At 37.0% G+C, this 13763-nt stretch overlaps 1 protein-coding gene across 6 annotated transcripts in view; it reads right to left on the bottom strand.

Annotated features, from left to right (window-relative positions):
• The window catches only part of RAF1 (Raf-1 proto-oncogene, serine/threonine kinase), a 79686-nt gene that overhangs the window by 28242 nt on the left and 37681 nt on the right, over positions 1-13763 (bottom strand). For 5 of the 6 annotated variants that reach the window (XM_062586005.1, XM_062586003.1, XM_062586007.1 and 2 more), the window contains exon 2: positions 7057-7114. The exons of the other annotated variant lie outside the window; for it this stretch is intronic. The gene's annotated coding sequence lies outside the window, so the exon portion shown is untranslated. The remainder of the gene's footprint in view (positions 1-7056; positions 7115-13763) is intronic. 6 annotated transcript variants of the gene reach the window in all.

Raw genomic sequence — 13763 nt, 5'->3', positions numbered from 1 at the left:
GATTGAGCAGAGAAAAGGAGCGCCTGGCTCAGATCTGGCCTGGGGAGGACAAAGACCTGCAGCGGGTTTGAAAGTGGCAAGGGGAGAAAAGAAGGTTACAGGATCCTGGGGACAGATAGGGGATCTGTGATGAAAGGCTGCTAACCCCCCTCTTGGTATCCATTGGTACAAGGACATGCAGCAGGGTAAGGGGTGTCATACGGAAGAAACAGCAGAAATTGATTGTCTTGCTGATGGCTTTAACTATTCAGAGGCAACCGTTATGCTGGATGACAAGACAGTCCAGGTCCTCCAAAACACCACTCAAGCTGAGAGGAGCCTAGCCAAGAATGCTTCAAATTCAATACCACGTGTGGCAGCCACTAGACACATTCACTTCTTGGATGTGGTCACTGCTCTCATCCTAAATTATCATCAATTATTACTGTGGAATAGAGACAGTCATAAAAGCTGTGCTATTAGGAAGTAACCGATAAGTAACTTATGCCTTTCTAGTGCCTTCTAATATGAAGACAGATAATACACACACACACACACAAAATACCCACTTTGAATTCAAACAGCTCTTTGTATGTATTAACATCAGGTAAGAGAATGAGAGAGCGTGGCAACCGTTAGGCAAGCTCTGAACTAATGAAAAAAAATATAATTACACAACATTAATATTATACAGATAGTCTCTATCTGATACACTGAACACAGAGCAAACACAACAGCAAAAGATGACAGACAATCTCACAGGACACAGGCTAGTTGCATTTCTGGCCACCTTAACACATACGATGTGCCCAGTATAGCTTAGCTTTCAGAGTCTCATAACCTGTGCCCTATCACTGACTTCTTTATTCATTTTGGATCTTTTGCTCCAATCAGTATTTGAGGAAAGCCATTTTTTACTGAAACTAAATTAATTTTCTCCAACTCTCTCAAGATCCAAAACAATTTACTCCAGTGAAAAGACATATGACATTTTCTAAAGAGAATTTCATTTAAAATAAAAAAGATGTTACAATGTTGCCTTCTTTCTTCCTTTCAATAAGTTACAAACATGTTTCTGAAATAAAATTACATTAATGTGTTTACAGTGTTCAAATAGTTCACTGCCAGCTGAATGTTTTCATAAGGCTTTTGTTTTTAAATTGTTCTTCACACAACTCCTCTCTTCCATAAGAACAACTAGAAATAGCCAGTTTGTAACTGAAAAACTGCAACAGCAGCGTTCAAAGAGTATTTTAGGAGAAAATGATGTGGTGGGGGGAGAAAAAAGAAAAACTATGAGCACATCTGGCCCCTTCAAGGCTCCGTTTTGCTTACAAAGTATTACCAATTTCTATCAATTTAAACAACTCAAATTGAGCAGAAATATCCACGGAGTCGTTGGAGGCCTGTGGCTAGTGGAGTCCCCCAGGGCTCAGTACTGGGTCCCATCCTGTTCAACCTATTCATCAATGACCTGGATGAGGGGACAGAGTGCCTCCTCAGCAAGTTTGCTGATGACACCAAGCTGGGAGGAGTGGCTGATACACCTGAGGGCTGTGCCACCATTTAGAGAGACCTGGACAGCCTGGGGAGTTGGGCAGAGAGGAACCTCCCGAGGTTCAACAAGGGCAAGGGCAGAGTCCTGCACCTAGGGAGAAATAACCCCACGCACCAGTACAAGCTGGGGGCTGACCTGCTGGAGAGCAGCTCTGCAGAGAAGGACCTGGGAGTGTTGGTGGGTGACAAGTTAACCATGAGCCAGCAATGTGCCCTTGTGGCCAAGAAGGCCAAGGGTATCCTGGGGTGCATTAGGAAGACTGTTGCCAGCAGGTCAAGGGAGGTGATCCTGCCCCTCTCCTCAGCCCTGGGGAGGCCTCATCTCGAGTCCTGTGTCCAGTTTTGGGCTCCCCAGTACAAGAGACACATGGAGCTACTGGAGAGAGTCCAGCATAGGGCTACGAGGATGATCAGAGGGCTGGAGCACCTGCCCTGTGAGGAACGGCAGCGAGAGCTGCGGAAGAGCAGACTGAGGGGGGATCTGATCAATGTGTACAAGAACCTGAAGGGAGGGTGTCAAGGGGACAAACTCTTTTCAGTTGTCCTTGTGACAGGACAAGAGGCAATGGGCAGAAACTGAAGCACAGGAAGTTCCGCCTGAACGTGAGGGGGAATTTCTTCCCTGTGAGTGTGACGGAGCACTGGCACAGGTTGCCCAGAGAGGTTGTGGAGTCTCCTTCTCTGGAGATCTTCAAGGCCCGCCTGGATGCAACCCTGTCTAACGTGCTGTAGGTGACCCTGCTGAGCAGGGAGGCTGGACTAGATGATCTCCAGAGGTCCCTGCCAACCTTACCCATTCTATCATTCTACCTCATACTAGTCATTCCTCCAGCTTCCACAAGTAAACTGCATCCTCTGTCTGAGATTGCACTTGTAACCAGTACTTTGGGCACACATTATAGATTAGGATAATTAGTCATTTGTACAGGCTTTAAAACTGGATGCACAAGATGGCCACGCAACGTGCATGTCTAACAAATTCCTAGAAGAGATCATCCACTAAACAATCCCAAGCCAGCTGAGGTGAAAAGTCCATCTGCCTGATGATAGACTGTTAATCTGTTATTACCTAAGCTTTGCCAATATACTCCACAAATAACACCATTAGAAAAACTTAGAAAAACTCTCCATTGAAACACAACCAACACTGAATGAGACACTGTGGCTCAATTACTGTGAAATCTACATTTATAATATCATCCTATTTTTAAATAAATAATTATAGTAAAGGACAACATGAAATAAAATTAACATAGAAATGTAAGAAACAAGTACCTCTGGCCTTCCCCCAAGTGTCATGCACTGATAGCAGAGTATCTTGAATCAAATTTTCTGCATTTTTTTTTGTTAATCTTAATTAAGAAATTAAGAAATTTGTTTTGTTATTTTGTTTCCTCAATTAAGAAATTTGTTAATCTTAATTAGAAACTGAAGACTAGCTAAAGAATCCAGCTGCATAAAGTAATCATTTTGGGAGAACAGAAAAATGGAATGATATTATGTAATTAAGGAAATTAAAAAAAAATCAATAGCTAATGCATTCCATTACTAGAAAGTCAAAATAAAAATCTAGTGTACTACCAAGGATGAAGCAAATCCAAAAGATACTTTTAATTGTTTTATATTCTCCCCTGACTAACAAAAAGCAAATACTTAGGCTGGGGAAAAAAAAGAAAGAAGAAGAAGAAAAAAAAAAAAAAACTATCACCTTGAGGAATGCAGAAACTGATACTGAAGAATTCTGAAAGTTCATAGGATACAAAGCCAAAATCCTTTCAGAGTGTAAAATTTAGGCATCTTGCCCCTTCCATTATTTCTGCTAACCAAAAGCTATTAAGTGGAAATAAATGCAGTTCCCTCTCCCAACACACACACTACATGATATTTTCACCTGGATGAAAAGTCACACTCATGTCTAATCACACACATAAGCAAAGGCAAAACAATGCAAAAATGAACACAGAATTCATCCAACCAAAATGAATACTTTTGTTGGATGTGCACTTTTGAAGTTTTCTGTAAGAAGAGCTTTCAACTCTGAGGCAATAAAAAAAGTCACTAATATATGCAGTGTTGGTCTTTCTCAGCTCCTCTCTCATATAGTAATTTTTGACTGCTTTAATATTGCAAGGATGAGCAGTTGTCTGAGGTCAGGGGAACACATCAGGCATATCTTTGAAAGTAGCTGTACATACAACTTTACATAGCAGTATAAGATAAATATGGACCCATTTCTATACTAAGTCATGACCCATGCAAACATAAAAAAAAAAAAAAAAAAAGCAAATACATATAATACCTTCAGTAATTTTTAATTAGTTCCTCAGAACTAATGGTCCTCTCGTGACCGTATCAACACTATTAGCCAGAAAGCTGATATCTGCTTAAGCTAACTCCTTATTGTTGGAAAGGAATATGGAAGGATAGCACACATACTTTCTGCCGCTGTTCTTTTGATCTTGTAAGCTTCTTCTCCCACCTTTTTGTCTTATTTCTCCGACCTTTTCTGTCTTAGTCACTATTTCACCATTATGTTGCTACTATAACTTTAAGATACTCGGGTGGCAGGGGGAGGAGAGAATGTTTAATTCACAATTTATTTTTCCACTAATTGGTCTCTGTACTACTACTAGCAGTGTTAATGGTAAGGAGGGCAGCAGGAATACAAAAGGTAACTTACTGAAAGTTGTAAGATTAATACTTTTTTTGTATGTTTTAAACATTTCTAAAATTAATTTTAAAGCTTCTGTAAGTACAAACCAAGTCAAACTATTCCAATTTCATAGTTCTATAGTCTTAAGGTATATTTTTTTCCCTGAGAATTACAGAAAAAGTGACTTTGAACCCTAAAAGCCTTTAAACATGATTTTGTACATCTGCAAGTGTGACTAAAAAAAGAAAGAAAGCGTCAGACATATATTTCCTATAGAGTAAGTTATAGAATCAAGAAGCAGCACACTGCACCTGTACAGCACTGCTGAGACTGGAGTTCTACAAAAAGAACGTGAATCTATATTTCTTCAGAAAGTTCTGTTTCTAAACTGTATTTGGGGTTCTGATTAGTAGGTATTGTCACCAAAAATATCTCCATCTTTGGCTGCTCTGTGCCTCCTTTCCTCCTGTCAGCTAAAGCAGACCCAGCTCTCCTAACCAAGTGTTGCTTAGATCTGTTCTCTCCTTTCCACAGGAATAATTCCAGTGTCAGGCTGGACATTGCCTATACTGATGCTCTGAGATCAGCCAAGCAACCATAAAGCAAAGTTTAACACATGTGAAATAATTCTATTAAGTTCAGACTCGAAGCTCAGTAAGCTTCCCTATAAAATCTGAATTACTGCCTGCATTAGAGAAATAGGAGCACTGACAACTCCTCTTGTACCTAAAAAGAGGGATACAGAATCCAAATGCTTACCCTTCCCAAAGCAAAAACAAACAAACCTGCATAAGAAGAAAAATATAGTTAGTGTTTCCAAACACTCAATCAGAACTTTTTAAAGTGTTAGTGAAGTACCACAGTTGAATTTATACAGGTTCAAAAAAAAATAAATTAAAAAATTGTTATTATAATTGCTATGAAAGAACAAGACAAGTTAGGCAGGTACACAAACCTTTGCACTCCTTACATTTTGTTTGAGGTTTGCTAATGAAGTACCAGAAGAACTGTATGGCATAGAGTAAAACTTCCAATTTTTAAAAAATGTTTATTCTCAAGTGTTAAATAGGTTTCTAAACTGATTCAACAACAGTTACTTGAAGTACAATCAGTAATATCTATGTCAATCAAATTTGGTAAATAATTCAGAGGTGTTCTCTCAGTATTTTAAGGTGTTCTAACATTATGAAGACACAAAGCTGAAGTGATTTTCAGGATTTTCTAATTCTTTTTTGATTTGCTAAATTCACATGCACTACTAGAAATAAAAAACACAGGGAAAACTCCTTTCCTATACCTGACTGTATCAAAATCCCATACTAGAACACTTGTCAGGTTCAGGCTGCTTCTTTCTTTGCAATAATGTTAACTTCTTCACAAGCAAGTCTCCCAGAGTAAGTTTCAAAAAATTGATAGATTTTCAGAGAATGACCTTGCACTGTAGAAGTGGGGCTGTGAGATCACATCTGTATTTACACTACACAGGCAACACAGGCTTTGGACAATTTCCCCCCCACACACACACAACTCTTTATTAACTGTACATACATTTTCAGACATGTGGCTATTTGCATTCTGAACTCACACATGCTTGAATTCTTTCAAGTATATATGAAAGCCCCAAACTGTGTTTAGAATTGCCTGGAATTCATCCACTTTACAGCAAGAATGAAAAAGTTACTCAAGTGTCAGCAATACACCAAATGCCCTTCCTACTCAAGTTCTCAAATATTGGACAAAGCGACTGAGAATCTCAGCACAAAGAAATACTGGCTCTGTCCTCCCTCAGTTGCACCACACAGTAAATGAAATAACAGTGAGGACACAACCACATATCAAGCTTTAAATCAGTGTCAGCTTCACGGGGGGAGGGGGGGGTAGAATACTCATACTGAGAATAGGTTAATCAAGTAATTACTGGAAAGGTGCCACTTATGCAAACTAACTGTACAGTTTAAACATATTACAATTACTAAATTTGTTTTAAAAGTTACTAAACAGTGCTAGATTGTATCTGTACAGTTACAGCAGGATGCAGCAATCTAACTAATTCAGAGTTTAAGTGTTCTCTGTAGTCACTCAAAGCAGCTTTAAACTAATAAATTTAGTTTATTAAATTTGAGCACTGTCCCAGAACCAACAGTGCCACAGAGAGGTCAATCCTGCAGCTCTAAGATCCTGGCCATGCAAGAAATGTAGAGATCCAAGGTAAGTGGGGACACGAGGCGGTGAGGGGGAAAGACTAATAGAATCAAGAAAGAACTGGAAGGGGCCTTGAAGACATATCTGTGAGTCTGTGATACATAAAAGAATAAATGATTGCCCCCCTCATATTTTATAACCAATATATGTACCTTGGAACAACTCAAGATATATTTCTGCAATATGAACCAAATCTAACAAGGTAATACTAGTTACAAACTATATGGACAGCTGTAACTTTATTTGTTTCCCACGTATAGGTATTTGCAGAGAAGCCTGCATAAAATAGCAAATATAAACTATATTTAATTAGAAGTTCCAGACTGTACAAAAGCAAAATTATTTATGGTATGTCAAGTATTTATTGCCTTTACGGCCTGCAAAGAGAAATCCATTTCCAGTTTAACTTTCTTTGTCCTAGCAAACAACAAACTCTCTCTTACAGTATCTTATTAAATATTTCCACCAATTACAGTTCTGGTTGAGGTAGGATTTTTGTGTGTTTTTTTTGTTTTGTTTGTTTTGTTTTCTTTTAAACAAAGCACTAACTCTATAAATGAGTTTGCAGGGATTTATTTTAAAATTCTCTTTAGAAGAATCTTGGAAGAAAGGATGGGGCAGGGTAGAGGAGAAAGGAATGAGGAAAGTTAAAAGTAGTTACTTACACCTTTAATTTTCCTTTGAGGGATTGAAGTCCTATGACAAAAGGATGAAGTACATCATCTGTGGAATGCAAGATTAAAAAACAGATGATATTTACAGTTTTAATAGACATAGAATTTACATACATGCACAACACACCAAATTAATAATCAACAAATTATTTCATGTATTATGTCAACGTCGGAGCTAATTTATCTTCTTTCTGCTCTTTGAAGTTTTCCAAGCCTTTTGGCCTTTCATCATTTTAAGCAAAATATCAGTGTAACAGGATGCACTTCACAAGACCATACTGTATGACAACCAAGATAAACAAATGCTATCTCAACTCAACAATCTTATTGTTACTCAAGAAACAACATAAGAATATTTTACAGCTAGAATTCCAATAAAGTCAAAATTAAGCACAGGCTGAATGCTTTGTTTTCAGACATCAGTTGCATACCCAAGGTTAGGCACATGACAAACACCTTTCTGACTCACAGATTCTGTGACAAAAAGAAAAAAGCAACAAGCTACACCTCAAAAGGCCATCTATATCTTATAAGCTCAGAGCAGTTAATGAATCAAATATTCACCAGAAAGCAAATGGCAAAAATGCTTTCTTACCCCCACAATTCTCATCTTGATTAACGGTTTCTAAAATAATCCCATGCAAAAAAAAATGGGAGAAGACAAAGATGCAATACAAGACAAAGTACAGAAAAAGAAAGTATTTCAAGACCTTATAATGCTAGCTCACTTTTGGTTAGAAGTATCCTCTCTCCTCAGTATGATAAACAAAAATTAATCTGCAATGATTTTACCCAAAATAGCAAATTATCCAAAACAAACAAGAAATCAGAAGAATGCTTATGAATCTTTATCTTGAGCTACTTGGTCATTTTAAAACTAATACCTACCTGCAGCCTGGACTGTTATGTTCTCTACAACAAACATTTCTGATTGTAGCATACAAAATGTTTAGAATATAGTTCCCGTCATGGAAAAATATAAGCAAGGAGACTAGGGAGGAAGGAACGCTCTTTTGCGCACCAAATAAAAGCTGAGATCTTTAGCTCTAACACATGAAGAGTAGGCAGTGATAAAGACATATTCAGAATAGCTAGAAACTATCTATATAAAATATTTAGAAATATTTTATATGCATTTTTATATTTATATAATATTTATGTATATATTTCTAAATATTTATATAAAGTATTTTATAAAATAACCTACACAAAATTGACAGCTGGATTTGTTACAGATTACCTAGAAAAAAAACTGTAAAAAATACTGTGACCAGAGAGTGTGGACCAGAAGCAGAGAAAAACAGGGAAGCTCAAAAACACCATAAATATAAGCAGAGAACCAGAGGAAGATATCAAAGCAGCAGCCAACAGACTGGATTTCTTTTTTTTTTTTTTTTTTTGTTTTGTTTTGTTTTTTTGTTTTAATAGCGAGGTTGACAATTAGCAAACTGGTAAGAATGAGGGTACAGTTATGATCCTCAAATTCAGATAAGAGGTCAGATTTGGAAAGACCAGTTCCTGCAGAAAAAGAGATGAAAGCCAAACTGGAAACCGTCATACTGACTGGATTGATTTTATCTAGGTTTGTCCCAGACTGATGACCGCAGATGAAAAAGAAGAGAGAGAAAAAAAATGAGGAGGAGGAGTAGAGTTTCTAGACTGAAAAGCTAAAACCTTTGTGTTGTAACATTAGCCAAAGAAACGTACCCACAAACTGAGAAGAGAAAGGATATCATAAAACAACTGTGATGAGTTACAGAGTAAGCAAGTGCAATACTTCTGCTTGTAGCTACAGAATGGCCATAAACGAGCAAAAAGTCATGTATTTTGTCAATTTTCTTGACAGATACACACGGAAAAGAAAAATCAGTAAGAACCTTTACTAACAGAATTGGCAAGAAAGAGGGTTTAAAAAGCAAGTGAGCTGAGAAAAAATATCAGCTGTTACTGCAGACGTGAGATTCAATTAAATCTGCGTAGAATTGTTTAACTAAGACAATGGCAAAGCTAAGGGAAAAGAAAACTGCTCACAGCGAAGGAAGCATGCCTACTTGCAGGATTTCCACCCGAGATGCTCCATAGTGCAGAGGAGGCAGAAGGGAAGCAGGTGTTCTGCAAGGGTAGAATGAACTGCTGACATATATGCAAGTCCATCACTGACCGTATTTGAGTGTCAAGTCACTGCTTTTGAAAAAAATTAAGAATTCTGTTACAAATATACATCTATCTCCACAAACAGCCTGAACAACAGTTTGAAACAAGCAAAGTTATAGGTTTGTCTTATAGTGTTGCCAAGTTACTTTTTGAACTCAATGCTGACAGTTCTACTAAATACATTTAGACAATACTGTATTTAAGATTAGGTATTCACAGGAGTTGGACGTTTCAGGACTATGATTCATACAGTCATACATCTGCATATGTGATACTTCTACAACTGCACCATAGCATTAGGCATTCTTGCCGTATCCTCCCATTTGCACTATGGTTAGTTTGGTTGCTATTGCACTATCACTGTCAGTGCTGAAAATATATTCCCAGAAACAATATGAAATTCATTTTCTAGTGTATGAAAGAATGGCAATCCTAAATTAGCACCAATTACGGTCTTTTCCAGAAGTTAAAAAGGAACAAACAACAAAAAACAATACTACATTTATTTCTGTGCTACACTGTTCATTTGCTCTCTTTAAAATCACACTGCCTATTTAAACTCCTTAAAGTGTTCTCCCTGCTAAGTCTTCACAGGAGAAATTGACAGAAGAAATACTCAATGTAGGAAGGAAACCAAAACTGAAAAAAAAAATGCAAGACAAAAATATGCAAACAAGAGTGAGAAAAATCTTACAGCTACAATAACAACTTTATTTATGGTGACAGAAGAAAATATATTTCCAAGTATAAGATATTTTTAGTTCATTCTGTTTGATAGTTTTATTGAAAGTTTTCTTCAAAGTATACAGCATTTCCGTCGAACAAAATAATTCCAGGTACTGTCTTGTAATTTAACATCACAAGGGCAGATCTTACTGGAATAGGTAAAAATAGCACTAGAGAACATGCCAAAGTAGAGTCTTTCCACTATATGGCCACTGCTTAGATTGCAACATCAGCTGGCTCTCTTTTTATAACCTCTTGATTGCCAATGAGCAAGTTACACAGGCAATGTAAAAGGTTTGAGAAAAGTAAGAGCATGCTCTGGAACTCGCATTCAGCTGAAATCAATCCACTGTATCACTCTGACACGAGCACTCTGTTTCAGCATGCTATTATTGCCAGTATAAGCTTTATACTCACTTCTAGATCATTTAACACAAATGAATGATGTAATTCAGAATAGGGCTTATTTTTTGTTAAATGTCAGCATAAATTTAGATAATTGTACGCTTTCTTGCTTCTCTTGGCTGCAACACATTCTGGAAGCTACCTTGGCTACCAAATTCTCCTCACAGCTGCACACGGGCCATCCTCCTATGAACCCCTGCTTTGATCAAATTCTGCATTTGTACCCTTTCTATTCCACTCACCCTGGAACAGCCATTCCATCACATCCGAATGGGAGATTTTTTTTTTAAGATAACATCACTCACAAGAGTTTTAAAAGTTCATATTAAGAACAGTGATCGAGCAGAAATACTGTTTTGCTAAAAGAAATTCATGCTCTACAGATAATTGAAATTGCACAGCTTTCTAATTAGGTTCAAGGGAAACTGGTATCCTCCTTATCTACATCACCATAAACAAGTTTCTGCCTGTTCATGTCTACATATTGGTATTGACTGGAAATAGCTTTCAAAAGTTATCATGGTGGAGGGCACAGCCAGGGAAAGAAATGTATAAAAAGATACAATATCACTTAGCTTGCACGAAGTTATTACATTTTTCCTCATTGTGAGAAAAATGGAATGAACATCAATATATTAAAACTGCTCAAGTTTGAAAGTTCTACCACAACGAAAAATATTTGTTTTTTACTTGCACACAATGGCCCAGTATTGTAAGTTTGTATAAAAACATATACATTGGTCTGAAGTAAGTTCAGAACCAGAAAGAGATCAGACATTTGACGTGCTTAATCTGTATGTGTGTTTTACGATATGGGTTCTACAAAAAAATCTATAAAATTACAACAGGAAAAATGCACAAATAAAGAAGTGATTACCAAAAAAAAAATATATCTTCATGGTCTTCTGGAGTAGATTAGACCTAAAAGAATTCAAATTCTATTACAGGCTATTAAAGAAAAGGAAAATACTTGCAGACAGTAATCTTGGAACTGATAAACCGATAATTGCTAGGTAAATGATGTTAAATCTCTGGGATATTTAGGACAATTTTATAGAATTTGAAACTGGAGTTACAGCCTGTCATAAATGTGATCAACTTTCAGAGAAACATAAGAAAAGTTCTTAGAACAAAGACAAAATCCCCACAAAATTAAATCGTTACTGTGTATCAAAATACGCTTTTTCAGCTGAAAGCTAGTTTAGATGCAACAGTCTCTTTCCTTTCAACATCTAGTGAAATTAATATTGGCCTTGCTGATCTTTTCTTTTGCATTAAAGTTACAAAGATGTATTATTTTTAAATGATCTTCATTGGAAATAAAATAAGCAGCACATTGCAGCATATTTATAGCAATATATTAGGAATTTAAAAAATAAAAAGGAGTATTCTTAATTTTTTTTCTTCCCAGCAGCATTGCCACCATTGAAGCTTCCAGTCTAATGGTCTTCCCTACATTCGGTCTGTTACTTTGCAGGACTCTGTGCTCCTCCATAGGTAATTTACGTAACAATTCCATGGAACTGAAAGGGAGTACGCATATCTTCACCTTTTCACCATGCTTCCCTTCAGTTTCACAAAGAAATTCTTATGCAAGGTATCATACTGGCTTTCTTCTAAACAGAGAACATTTTGGAAGAAAGCAAAAAGGCCAATCATCCATCTGACCCTCAAGCAGTCCCACTACTTGGGGGCGATGAAATTAAATACCCTTCATCACGGCAGAGGTAGGAAGAGAGAAGTGGAGAGAGAGCAGTGCCTTTTGTGGTACTCTGATAGACTGAAAAGACTTTCTAGAGATTGTTGAAGGTGTGACCACACTTCGAGCAAACATAATATGCACATTTTTAAATGGTTGAAAGTAAAGCAAGAAAGTGGACTATGAAAAAAAGAGTATCAAATTATTGACAGAAGTGACAGATCATAGAATCGGTAAGGTTGGAAGGGACCTCTGAAGATCATCTAGTCCAACCCTCAAACAAGTGGCCGATACAGGGATCGAACCTGCAACCTTGGCATTATTAGCACCACGCTCTAACCAGCTGAGCTAAATCTAACCCCTTATATTCACTATAAGCAAATAATTAGCAAAATAAAAGAAAAAATACAGAAAAATAAAAAGGCAGCTTAGTCATATATTGAAGTTTCTCATCATAGACTTAAATTTTTAGCCCTAAAAAGCATACAAAGGCAAATGTCTTCTACTAGAGCACACTACCTTGTATCTCACTCTTGTCAGCCTCTCCAGCTGCAAGGTGTTTCTACAACACTCATTTTTAGAACTGTAGCTTGTTCTCTAGTGAAAAAAAAATTATGTAACAAAAGAACATGACGGGGACTTAGAGTCATTTTTTTAAAGTCTAAACCTCTGAGCCAACTTTAATTAACATGGTTAACCCCATGCCACACCCAGCTGCAAGTCAGTGAAGCAACCTCCCGCTAGTTTGTGAACTAAAAATATACAAGATGTCCCAACTGCTCTTAACCAATACTACGTATTTCAGTTGGAACGCAATATTAATTAACACCTTTTGCCAGTCGTTTGTCAGAAATGAAATATTTTAGGGTCAAACCAATAGCAAGCATGCAGTGTAAGCTGAAATCTGAAATGAAACAATATAATGCAGTAGTAAGACAAAACAGGCAGCACTGCAGCATGCAAGTCAGCATCTGCAGAGCACCATAAATCAGCAAGTGAAATGATTCTGTGCAGCAGTGCAACCACAAACAACAAAAGGTCTACGTCAGAAGACCTGGAGCTATGGGGTCCCATTTTCAGATATGTGTAAAGAAAATAAAGCAAGATCACTCACATGTTCATCACATTCACACATTACTTGAAAGGTAATTCAAAAACTCTTTTGCCTGAAGTTAAAGCCAATCAGCTGTGATTTAGCTCTGCTTCATTTATGCACGTGCACAGGATTCATTTAGAACATGCATAGAAGAAATGCAGAATACAGACAGACCTGCAAATGCAAACAAAACCAGTGACCTGGATTTGCTATTGCATTGTTCTATAGGAATCCAAAATTCTTCTACCTTATAATCTTAATCTTATGCCATTCTCCACAAGGAAACAAAATACTTCAGAAAAAATAAAATTCAACTATATTGACTGTCACCTACAGCCCTGAAAAAGAATACCCACTTATGTGAACATTCTGTTTAGTATCTGTTATAATTCTGACCTCTAAAGTCTGCCATGAACATGCTTTACACATTTACAAATTACTTAGTAACAGGGTTTTGTTTATTCTCATCTACTGTACGTATTGCAGCATTTCAGTACACAAGATGACCATATTATAATTAACTGTAAAAGGTCAGTGCACACTACTGCAATAAAATCAACTTTGTGTTAAATAGATGACATTTATAGTACAAACACAATATTCAAGTCACAAGAGTAA

The sequence above is a fragment of the Rhea pennata genome, chromosome 12 (assembly GCF_028389875.1).
Source record: "Rhea pennata isolate bPtePen1 chromosome 12, bPtePen1.pri, whole genome shotgun sequence".
NCBI lineage: Eukaryota > Metazoa > Chordata > Aves > Rheiformes > Rheidae > Rhea > Rhea pennata.
Note: the sequence above shows the minus strand (reverse complement) of the source record. Positions and strands in the feature narration are given on the sequence as shown.